Source organism: Babylonia areolata, chromosome 27, assembly GCF_041734735.1.
Source record: "Babylonia areolata isolate BAREFJ2019XMU chromosome 27, ASM4173473v1, whole genome shotgun sequence".
NCBI lineage: Eukaryota > Metazoa > Mollusca > Gastropoda > Neogastropoda > Buccinidae > Babylonia > Babylonia areolata.
The window spans coordinates 28,319,725-28,332,224 of record NC_134902.1 but is presented as its reverse complement, the minus strand read 5'-3'; the positions used below and the strand labels follow the sequence as shown (position 1 = coordinate 28,332,224).

Below are 12,500 nucleotides of genomic sequence, written 5' to 3'. Positions count from 1 at the left end.
CTCCATTCTGTCCTTTCTCTCTCTCCCTTCCTCCCTCCTTTCCTCGCCTTCTCTCTTTCTCCCCCCTCTCTCTCTCCATTCTGTCCTTTCTCTCTCTCCCTTCCTCCTTTCCTCGCCCTCTCTCTTTCTCCCCCCTCTCTCTCTCCATTCTGTCCTTTCTCTCTCCCTTCCTCCCTCCTTTCCTCGCCCTCTCTCTTTCTCCACCCTCTCTCTCTCCCTCCCTCCCTCTCTTCTTTCCATTCTGTCCGTTCTCTCTCTCTTCATACCGCCCTCCCTGCCCCCCCCCTCTCTCTCTCTCCCTCTCTTCACTCCTGTCCTCTCTCTCTCTCTCCGTCTCTCCCTCCCTCCCCCTGTCATTCTCCACCCTCTCTCCCTCCCTCCCTCCCTTCCTCTCTTCTCTCCATTCTGTCCGTTCTCTCTCTCTTCCAACCGCCCTCCCTCGCCCCTCTCTCTCCCTCTGTCCAATCTTGACCTTTCTCTCTCCCTCCCTCCCCCTCTCATTCTCCACCCTCTCCCTCCTTCCCTCCCTCCGTCACACATCGTCACACTTCCCTCCACCTTTTCCGTCCTTGTACTGGACCCAGATTCTCCCTTTGTTCTTTCTTTGTTCTTCCGTTCTTCTTCCTTTGTTCTTTCGTTGATATATTTTTTTCTTAAACCGCACAAGAGAGACAGACAGGCCGGGGCCACCCACAACGGCTTGCTAATTGAACAGATTTTTTTCCTCCCCCCCCCCCCCCACCCCCTTCTTTCAACGGAAGACGTGGCTGGCCATTCGACGTGCTACTGCGTGCGTGTCTTATGTTTCGCGTATGCACAGAGTCGACAAACAAACCACGGTCATCAAACGGTTTGATTGTTCTTTGTATTTGGGTTGTTGTTTTGTTGTTATTTTTTTTGTTTTGGGCTGAGGAGGGACGTCGGGGTGGGGGTGGTGCAAAGGCGTGTGTGTGTGTGTGTGTGTGTGTGTGTGTGTGTGTTGAAACTACCGTTTCCTTTCTGATTTATGTTTCTTTTTCTTCCTTTTTATGCGAGGGTGCAGGCGCGCATTTGCGCTCACAACCCCACTCCCACCCCAACCATATCACTCCCACCCCGCTCTCTTTCTCTCTCTCTTTCCCGCTTTCTCTCTCTCTCTCTCTCACTCTCTCTTTCTCTTTCTTACCCACTCTCTCTCTGTCTCTCTCTCTCTCTCTCTCTCGCTCCCAGCCTCTCTCTCCCTGCCTCTCTCTGTCTGAAACTAGAGAAACAACTGCAGCAACAACTACAACAAAATAGTTGAAAATACATGACCGACTTCATAATTCCAGTGCACCCACAAAAACAGCAGATTGACATTTGCGTCGCTTTTGTCCAGATTGACATCTAAACTTTTCTTGTTTGCTGTTGTTTGGTTGGTGGTTTTTCTCTTTGTATTTCTTCTCGCTCTTTTTAATGTTATTTTTTTGTTTTTGGCTTTATTTTTGTTTTGTTTGTTTGTTGGTTGGTTCGTTGTTTTTGTTGTTGTTGTTGTTGTTTCTTTGTGCATCTGGTAGCATGCAAACACAGGAAGTGGTAAGTGGGTGAGGGGGCGGGAGAGATAATGGTTGCGGGCAATTACTGTTGCGGAAAAAGAGAAAGAGAAGAAAACTTGGTCATGCCCGCAGGCCGCCGCCAGCATGTCTGGTATCCCCCGGATGGCGTTCTGCAGGACGTCAACAGTTTGCACACAGATGGCAAGCATTCAAGCTGGCTGCATCATTGATGACATGTCGTTCATTTTGTGCTGTGCTCTCTCTCTCTCTCTCTCTCTCTCTCTCTCTCTGTGGTGGGTGTGTGGGTGTGGGTGTGAGATCTTCAGTTTAACGTCCATTACACTACAAGTGTTATTAGACGGGTGTGTATGTGTTTGTTTGGCGGGTGTGTGTGTGTGTGTGTGTGTGTGTGTGTGTGTGTGTGTGTGTGTGTGTGTGCGCGCGCATATATGTGCGCGCGCGTGTGTGTGTGTGTGTTTGCGTATATGTGTGTGCGTAGACGTGTGTGCGTATATGTGTGTGTTTAATTTTAAGGAGAGAGAGAGAGGTTTAAGTAGAGAGAGAGAGAGAGGTGGATGGATGGATGGATGGATGGTCTATTTATGTAAGGCCATTGCAGCCAATGAATGAGGTACACGGGTGTCTTTTTTCTTTCCCTTTTTCTTTTCTTTCCTCCCAAAATGCAGTATCTGCTTTCGAATAATGATCTTCATGAATTCAGAAAATCACGAAGCTCTAGCAGATCACAACTGAAAAATGACGAAGTGAACAGTTCCTCAGAATACTTTCATACCGAGGAGCCATGTATAAACTGACGTGGAGTTGGCTAGGATTTCTATAACTTAAGCGTTAGATAGAGAAATACAGAGGGGGGAGGGGGGGATTGAATGTTATGACCAACGTCATGGAACTGGTGTGCAAGCGCTCTTGAAATCAAAGTCTAAACAACAACAAAAATACTGAGTTGACTCTGGCGAACCTTTTTGTTTGTTTGTTTGTTTAGAAAGTTCGAACTTTCGGTTTGTAATATCATAATGTATGATTATTTCCATATCATTTTTATCTTCACTTCATTCTCTCTCTTTTTTTTCTTTTTCTTTCCTTGCATTTTTCTTTGTGTTTTCTATCCATGGGCAAATTCTCTGTTTTTTGGGTGTTTTTTTTCTTCTCGACCGCTAATAATCTCTTCTTCTTCTCCTCCTCCTCGTCTTCTTCCTTCTTCTCCTCCTTCTCACAACACAACGCAACACCACTTAACACAACACAACTTAACACAACACAACACCACTTAACACAACACTGCTAGACTGTACAGATTATGTTCTGTGGGATTCGCGGTTGTGTTTGAATTGTAAACGTCATGTGTGAAATCTGAACTCTGTTTAGTCATCTGTTTCATCTCTCGGAATTAGAATATGAAAAGTGTGAATGACTGGCGTGGAAGCGCTTTGGTTTTGTCCGTGAACAATATTCAGTGCTATCTAATGATAATGATCATGATGATGTTAATAATAATAATGATGATGATGATGATGATAATGATAATAATAACAGCAGCAACAACAACACGAATAATAATAATAATAATAATGATAGTAATGATAATGATCATGATTATGTTCATGATGACGATGATGATAGTAGAGGTTGCAGCAGCAGTAGCAATAGTAATAGTGGTTGTAGCAGCAACATAGTCTGATCTATCCTGAGGTTTAATACCAGAAAATACTATCATCATTTATGTTGTGTTTCATATAGTTTGTATTCTGTTTCTGATAGTTATGTTATTTTAATTGTTTATGTTTAATTTTGGTGTAAAATACTATTGCTGTTATATAATATCCTCCATGCCCCAAAAGGGGGTGAAAGGATTAAATATTCTTGATTCTTGATGTTGTTGTGTCATGCAAGAATCTGTAATAGCCTCAAATAATTACCAAAGGTCTCAGACCGTGATACATACTTTTTATAGTTGTGTTTAATAACAAAGATATCTTCTTTTGGTATCGCATGTATGGAAATATAACAATAACAGCGACACACAAAACTATTGTTTCTGGTGGTACTTAAGAGCCACGCCCCAATTTTGCCATTCTTCGCTCACTCTCTCTCACAAGGAGGAAGGTGGCAGAATGGTTAAGACGCTCAGCTGCCAATACAGAGAGTCCGTGAGGGTGTGGGTTCGAATCCCGCTCTCGCCCTTTCTCCTAAGTTTGACTGGAAAATCAAACTGAGCGTCCAGTCTTTCGGATGAGACGATAAACCGAGGTCCCGTGTGCAGCACGCACTTGGCGCACTGAAAAAGAACCCATGGCAACGAGAGTGTTGTCCTCTGGCGAAATTACATAAAATGAAATCCACTTTCATAGGTACACAAATATGTAAGCATGCACTCAAGGCCTGACTAAGCGCGTTGGGTTATGCTGCTGGTCAGGCATCTGCTCAACAGATGTGGTGTAGCGTGTATGGATTTGTCCGAACGCAGTGACGCCTCCTTGAGAAAGTGAAACTGAAACTGAAACTCACACACATGCAGGAGACGACCGAGTTGCTCAGTGCACGCGCTATAGCTGTCGCTGTTGCCTCAGGCTGTGTTCGGGAAAGAATCGATGTGCAGGTTTGGGATCGAAGACAGGATGACAAACAGTAGATTTTTATTTTATTTCATTTCATCTTTATTTTACTTGATTTAATTTTATCTTATTTTATTTTATCATCGAGCAGTTTGTGTTGACAAGCAAACAAAACACTGAAAGCCTTAAAACTTTTGAAATTGAAAAACAACAACCAAACAAACCATTTATGGATCTACACTCACTATCCGCCCCGTCTTGCAGTACCTCTGTGGAGGTGTGTTAACTCACTCAGTACGGCCAGTCCTCTCTTCTCTGCACAGACCCCTCGGATGTCCAGTGGGTGTCTGAATGACCCAACCTTTAGCTTCCGTCGTCAGAATTGTGGTATTCTTTGTCAACATTCACCTCTTCAGTATAAGAGCCTTCCGCTTGCAATATTTTGATGGTGGTAATTGGGGTGAAACGCTGTTAACGCCATCTCTTTCGCCGTTCGTATGGAGAGAGTTAACCGGTGAGTTCAGTCCACCTTGGTCGTTATTGTATACCATTTTGATTCTTCACGATCGTAGTTGTATGGAGCTCAGTTTTATTGCTAGTACCATTCATCGAACTATTCGGTATTTTTTGGTATTCTTGCCAGAAGGTATGGCTGTGTTTTGTAGTATCTGGCAGACAGGGTAAGTTTGAAATGTGATTGTATTGTGATTGTAAAACAATGAAATACCGATCGACATGAATTGCTTTAGCTTGGTGGAACTGCTCGGTTTCTGGTCCACGACTATCGGTTCAACGCCCGTTTCAGATGGTGTGCTAAAAGTATGATTTGAATCAGTGAGCATGTATTTATAATCTAAAAAAAAACACTATTACATCACCTCCACCCCCTTCACACGTCTCCGGTTTCGTTTCACTCCTTAGCCATGAAGGCTTCGCGACTTGTTTCTTATTTATCGCATGATTGGATATTTTGGGATTCTCTCTGAACTCAGTCTCTCCAGACAGAAGGTTTAACCATCCACAACCAGTTTCAGGCAAAGGAATCAAATCGATATTATGACCAGGCCTCTCTCCTCGCTGATTCAGGGTGGCAGCGTCACTGATAGGTATCGCAGCTACAAGACATACCAGTGCCGATCGCTTTAGCTGGCACTTATCCCTTTAAAACTGCAAGCCGAGACATGCACGCGCATGCTGTGAAACAAAGTGCACGTTTTGCCCTTTTTCCCCCTAGTGACGAGAGGGAGAGAGGAGAGGTGGAGGAGGGGGTGGGGGGGATTTCGTTTCACTGTTTGCTGTTTATTGTTTTTCGCCGTGGTGCTGAACGTTGAGACGCTGGGAGGGAGATGGGGAAAGCAGCCCGTACCCCAAACACGCCGCATGCATCCCGGGTATGATGGATAAAACACGCGCCGCGTTGCCAAGCTGGAGGTGTGTGTGTGGGTGGGCCTCGGCTCGACTCGACTCCACTCCCCACGCCCGTTAACAGCTCTTTTTCTGACAGCGAAACACCGCATCGCCACGATGATCCGGCGACTTTACGAGACTGGGAGCCAGCGGCGGGCGCCTGCTTACCACCACCACTCTACATACCTAGAACTCTCTCTCTCTCTATCTCTCTCTCTCTCTCTCTCTTGTGCACGTCTTTGCTGTCTCATTGGCTGTCTTGCCTTGGAGAAGAAGACCCTTTGGAAGTGTTGCCTGTCCAGGGCTTAATTGGGTCTTGGTTCCATGATGGTTGCTTTGTTCGATGGGGTGAGACCTGGACATACACACTGATATCTCGTTGTTAGTGTCTACAGTCCTGGACATACACACTGATATCTCGTTGTTAGTGTCTACAGACCTGGACATACACACTGATATCTCGTTGTTAGTGTCTACAGACCTGGACATACACACTGATATCTCGTTGTCAGTGTCTACAGACCTGGACATACACACTGATATCTCGTTGTTAGTGTCTACAGTCCTGGACATACACACTGATATCTCGTTGTTAGTGTCTACAGACCTGGACATACACACTGATATCTCGTTGTTAGTGTCTACAGACCTGGATGTCTGTCTGTGGGGGAAGAAGGAGGGGGTGGGGGCGTCAGTCGTTCGGAATGGAGGGAGGGTGGAGGCAGGGGGGTGGGTGGCGTCAGTGGCTGTAGAGGGGTAAGGTCTTGGAAGAGGACGTGGGTGTAATGACATGTCCATTCGGACCAGTGAATTCATATCCACTGTGTCCAGGGCTAGGTATGGTGAGACGAGGCCCAGTCCTCTCCTTCCGCCGTTTTAACCTTCCCCAGCCCAAGTCAGGTACCCGTTCACACACATGGAGTGAGGAAAATCGGACTAAAGTGTCTGTCCTAAGGGTACAATGTGGAGTGATGGCCTCGAGGTAACGCGTTCGCCTAGGAAGCGAGAGAATCTGAAAGGCGCTGGTTTGAATCACGGCTCAGCCGCCGATATTTTCTCACCCTCTACTGGACCTTGAGTGGTGGTCTGGACGCTAGTCATTTGGATGAGACGATAAACCGAGGTCCCGTATGCAGCATGCACTTAGCGCACGTAAAAGAACCCACGGCAACAAAAGGGTTGTTCCTGGCAAAATTCTGTAGAAAACTCCACGTCGATAGGAAAAACAATTAAAACTGCACGCAGGAAAAAATACACAAAAAATAGAAAAAAAGAAAAAAAAAGGGGGTGGCGCTGTAGTGTAGCGACGCGCTGTCCCAGGGGAGAGCAGCCTGAATTTCACACAGAGAAATCTGTTGTGATAAAAAAAGAGAAATACAAATACAACACCATGCCGAAACCGGACCTCAAACCCCGATCTGATTTGGTGAACACTGGATCAGAAGTGCAGGGAGGGGGTTTCGAATGGTAGTGCGCTTTCAGCTTTAACACTTTCTGTTTCATGTGATGTTCAAAGCTGAGCACCAGTCACTAATTTGCTAAGAAAAACAATAACTAATCTAATTATGTAAATGACTCACTCCCTCACTGGCAGGCAACTTATTAACCGAGCTACACAGCTAACTAAATTACAACTTTGCTCTCTCTTCTCTCTCACTCTCTCTTTCTCTCTCTCTGCGCGTGCACGCGTGCGTGCGTGTGTGTGTGTGCGCGCGCGTGTGCAATATGAGTTGTCAAATGATTTTATCACTATTTACTTAATGTATTCATGTACATTAGTTAATAGAGCTGATGACTTTCAGGATGCACACAGAGACGGCAAACAGGGGAATAAGCGAGCCGGCATCACATATCCAGTGCTGGGCTAATTTGGAATTGGCGACTCGGGGATGACACGGGCCTTTCTACTGCCCCCTCCCCTCTTAATCTTACCCTCCCCCCCCCCTCACTTCCGTGCTCTCATTCACCCCCACCCCCACGCCCCGGCCCGGCCCCCCTTCCTCCTCCCAACCCCTCTTGACTGGCAGGCACTTTTCTATGGGATGCGCGGCGGCGCACTGGCTGTTGTGTTTGTTGTGAAAACAGCAGCTGTGCGAGGGATGTGCCCGGTGTGCCTCTCCAGAATGACCCCCCCCCCCCCACACACACACACACACACCCTCCTACCCCCAAGTGAACTCCATGGAGTCATTAGGGAAAGGCCTGAAATGAAGAATCCAGCCCTTGGCCTGAAAATTAACGTCTCAACACCCTTGGAGTTTTATCAAGTTAGAATGGAAAGCACAAATACGTATGTTACTGCTGAAATAACAAGGGTGGAGTCACGCTGTTGGCAGACCCCAACACACACACACTCACACACACACACACATACTCTCTCTCTCTCTCTCTCTCTCTCTCTCTCTCTCTCTCTCTCTCTCTCTCCATTAGAGTCTTTTTGGGGAACGTGGGATGCAGTCCTTGTGGCTCTGCCCTAAAATGAACTCTTCGAGATTCACGATTTTTATTGAATTTCAATATTAAAACGTAAAAAAGAAAGAAAAACACGCGTAATAATACATATTTACACACATTTGCTTTAAATTACGGATATTCTGTAAAAAAAAAAAAAATCGGAAACGATATTCTACATATGATGCGAGTTAAAAAAAAAAAATTAAAAAAAAGAAAAAAAGAAAAAAAAGAAAGAAACAAAGAGAAAGAAAGAAATAAGTTCAGCTCAGTTACTCAAGGAGGCGTCACTGAGTTCGATCAAATCCATATACGCTACACCACATCTGCTACGCAGATGCCTGACCAGCATCGTAACCCAACTCACTTAATCAAGCCTTGGGAAGATCAGGACATGAAATAAAATAAAATAAAATAAAATAAAATAAAATAAATATATAGTCCCGAAATAACTGCAACAAGGGAAGTGTCGCGTGTTCCTTGGCCAACTCCATCCAGTTGGGGGTCAAAACGATATGTGGGGGTCATTCCCAGGCACTACACCGGCCGGCGCCTTCTCCACCCTCGGGGCTGCTACCCGTGCGGGCCCCTGGTTCCGTTGTTACCTCACCTTGTATCCAGCCAGCCAGCCAGCCAGCCCGGGTGCCGTGCTGTGCTGTGCTGTGATGTGATGTGTTGTGTTTTGATATGATGTGCTGTGCTGTGCTGTGCTGTGTTGTGCTATGCTGTGTTGTGCTGTGCTGTGCTATGTTGTGTTGTGCTGTGTTGTGATGTGCTGTGCTGTGATTTGCTGTGCTGTGCTGTGTTGTGATGTGCTGTGCTGTGTTGTGCTGTGCTGTGTTGTATTGTGCTGTGCTGTGTTGTGCTGTGGCGTCAGGGAGATGGATGGATGGATGGATGGTTGGTTGGTTGGATGTCCCAGGGTGACCTCTGTATTCTTCCGTGGGTGGGTGACTCTCAATGTGTGTGTATGTGTGTGTGCGGTGGGGTGGGGATGAGGAGTGTGCCTCCGTCTTTGTGTGTGTGTGTGTGTGTGTGTGTGTGTGTGTGTGTGTGTCCCTCTCGCACTGTGTATGTCTGTTTGCCTCTCTCTGTCTCTCAGCCTTTTTCTTTGCCTCTCTCACCCCTCTCTCTCCTTCCCTCTCAGTCTCTCAATATCTGTCAGATCCTATTTACATCTCTCTCTTGCTCTGTCTGTCTATCTGTCTTTGTCTCTTTCTATGCACCCTCTCTGTCGCTTTCAGTCTCTGTTTCTCAGTCACTGACTCTGAGTGTCTCCAGATCTCTCTCTGCGTCTCTCAGTCTCTGTTTCCCAGTCTCTGACTGTCTTGTCTCTGTCTCTCTCGGTGTGTCTCTCTCTGTGTCTCACTCTCTGTCTTTCTCTCTGTCTGTCTGTCTGTCTCTCCCCTTATTTGTCTCTCTTTGTCTCTCAGCCTTTTTTCTTTTTCTCTCCCTCCCCCGCCCCCCTCTCTCTCCTTCCCTCTTTGTCTCTCAGTGTCTGACAGAGAGAGAGAGACGCAGAGAGAGAGAGAGAGAGAGACCAGACGGTCTCATTGCAACACACCCGTCACTGCAGCCAGCTGACCTACCAAGGGTTGCCTCCCTCCACTCCCTTCCTACCCGTCCTCTCACCGTCCTGCCTTCCTGCCACGTGCGATGGCCACACACGTGGACGCACGTGCGCAAGCATTTCCGGATGAGTGCATGAGTGTGTGTGTTTGTGTGTCAGTGTGGTTGCGTCCATGCGTACATGCATGCGCGCGCGCGTGTGTGTATGTGTGTGTGTGCGTGTCTTCGCGTCGGTGTGTGTGTGTTTGTGTGTGTGTGTGTGTGTGTGTGTGTGTGCTGGTGTGTTTCTAGCAACAGTGGACACTTAAAGACGAACTCGTTACACACACACACACACACACACACACACACACACACACACACACACACACGAACGAAAAGATACATGGCGGAACCACCCCTCAGTCTAGTCTAGCCCCTAGCCCTTCCCCTACCCCTCACCCCCACCCCCACCCCACCACCCCCACACCCCGACACACACACTGTACCTTTACACCCGTTCACCAGGTAAAGTTCCGCTGCATCCCATACAGACAATGCAGAATGTGATGTCCCCACAACATCATACAGCTGACTGCAACTGTCAGCACGTGCATCACATCAGCAGTGCTGACGAGCCGTGCATGTCACAGCAGGGAACCATTTCACTGCAACACTTTGGAAAGGATTTAAAACAAACAAAACAAAAAAAAAAGGCAGTGTAACGGGTTCTTTTTATTTTTTTTTTAATGGATAAGGGTAGATAAATCTAAACGGGGTGGAATGGGATATACACACACGTGTATGTACACACACACACACACACACACACACACATATATATATATATATATATAATATACATACACACACAAAAGCACGCGCGCACCTCACACGCACAGATAAAGAAAGACAACCCCCCACTACCCCGTTCCCACCCCAGGCACTCGGCACTACACCCTCCACCCTCCACCCCACTCCCACAGCCTTACACCCGTTCACCAGGTGAAATATTACCCCACCTATTTTATAGCACAGATGAAATCTGGAAGTCTCCCATACCGTCAGAGACCTGGTGGCATCCATCATCCCATGTGTATCCCATCAACACCGCTGACGACCCGAGCATGTCAGAGCAAAGTTTTTAAAGAAAGGAAGAAGAAAAAGAGCAGCCAAAGCAATGGTTTAAAAATGCGAAAAGATGAAGAAATAATAGATGGAATGAAATAGAATTAAAAAAAGATTTCAAAAGAAAGTAGATTAGAAATATGGTAAAAATTAGCTAAAGTTGAATGGACGCTACTGCAAGAAACCATTTCACTGCAACAGTATTTTTGAAACAAAGAACAACCAAAGTCAGTTTAATATATATCTATACAAAAAAAAAGAAGGAATATGATTAAAATAATGGGGAAAAAAAAGTTTAAAAACAAATCAAAATGAGATGAAACAGCGGAATATATAAGGTACCAAAGTACCAAAAGAAAGTAGGATGACGTATGTTTAATTAAATGATAAAGTAAAACCGACGTGATGGGCGCAATAGCCGAGTGGTTAAAGCGTTGGACTGTCAATCTGAGGGTCCCGGGTTCGAATCACGGTGACGGCGCCTGGTGGGTAAAGGGTGGAGATTTTTACGATCTCCCAGGTCAACATATGTGCAGACCTGCTAGTGCCTGAACCTCCTTCGTGTGTATATGCAAGCAGAAGATCAAATACGCACGTTAAAGATCCTGTAATCCATGTTAGCGTTCGGTGGGTTATGGAAACAAGAATGTACCCAGCATGCACACCCCCGAAAACGGAGTATGGCTGCCTACATGGCGGGGTAAAAACGGTCATACACGTAAAAGCCCACTCGTGTGCATACGAGTGAACGCAGAAGAAGAAGAGAAGAAACCGACGTTACTGCAGGAAACTATTTCACAACCTTCTGTTATTTTCCACTTTTCACTGGAAAGAGGGGGGTGTGGTGGTAAAGAAAAACAGTCGAAGGGAAACTGAAAAAAAAAACAAAAAAACAAACACCGTTGATAAGGTAAGATATGATTCAAAATGAGATTTAACGGAATATAAGCGCACCCAAAGAAAGTAAACTAATATACATGGCAAAGTAAAATTGAAATATGTAAGATTTAACAAAATCAAAAACAAATGAAATTGAACATAAGATACCGAAAGACCGTAGACAAAAATACGTCAAACTTACATCATAGTAAAATTTGATAAAAAAGCAAAATAAAGTAAATTGAAAATTACTACAATAAATGGAAATTATGGATAATTACTACAATAAATAGAAATTATGGATAATTACTACGGTCACCTGATGAATGGAGAGTGAACACATATTGCAGCACAAAATTAGATGAGGCAGCGACGACGTTCAGCCCTTTGATTCTCTGCAGGCAAAACAATAGAACATAGAATTTACGACATAGAGACACAAGGACTCGGCTGCACACGTGTTGAATGGAATATAATAGAATACGTTGCTCATGAATAAAATAACTAAATTACAACATATTAGATATAAAAAAAAACGAAGTGAAACCAAAATGCATACATAAGATAAATGAAATACGAATGAAATGCTGCGTAAAACAGAATAAAACGAAGTGAAACAAAATAAGATATATTTAAGTGAGATAAAATAGAATTTTAAACAAAATATAAATAAAGTAGTATGGAATAACAAATCTGATAAAATACTGCAGATATAGTAAAATGAGTCAAATGAAAATAATTGACAATGCAAAATGAAATGAAGTTATGTAAAATAAAGTATTCTTTAAAAGAAAGCAAATCAGAACTTTAAACAAAACAATTATGTAAGATGAAGTAAAATGCAGTAAATGACATAAAGTAAAATGTAAAAATAATTTATAAAAGAATAACTACAGTAAGGTGAATTTCAATTGAAAATATGTATATATAAAAAAAGTGAAATAATGTAAAAGAAAATACATGAAATGATATGAAATAAAAATAATGATAATGAAAAATA

At 44.5% G+C, this 12,500-nt stretch overlaps 1 protein-coding gene across 1 annotated transcript in view; it reads left to right on the top strand.

The window, feature by feature from the left end:
* LOC143301051 (uncharacterized) overlaps positions 1–12,500 on the top strand; it is a 590,446-nt gene that overhangs the window by 292,400 nt on the left and 285,546 nt on the right. The gene's annotated exons all lie outside the window — the stretch shown is intronic.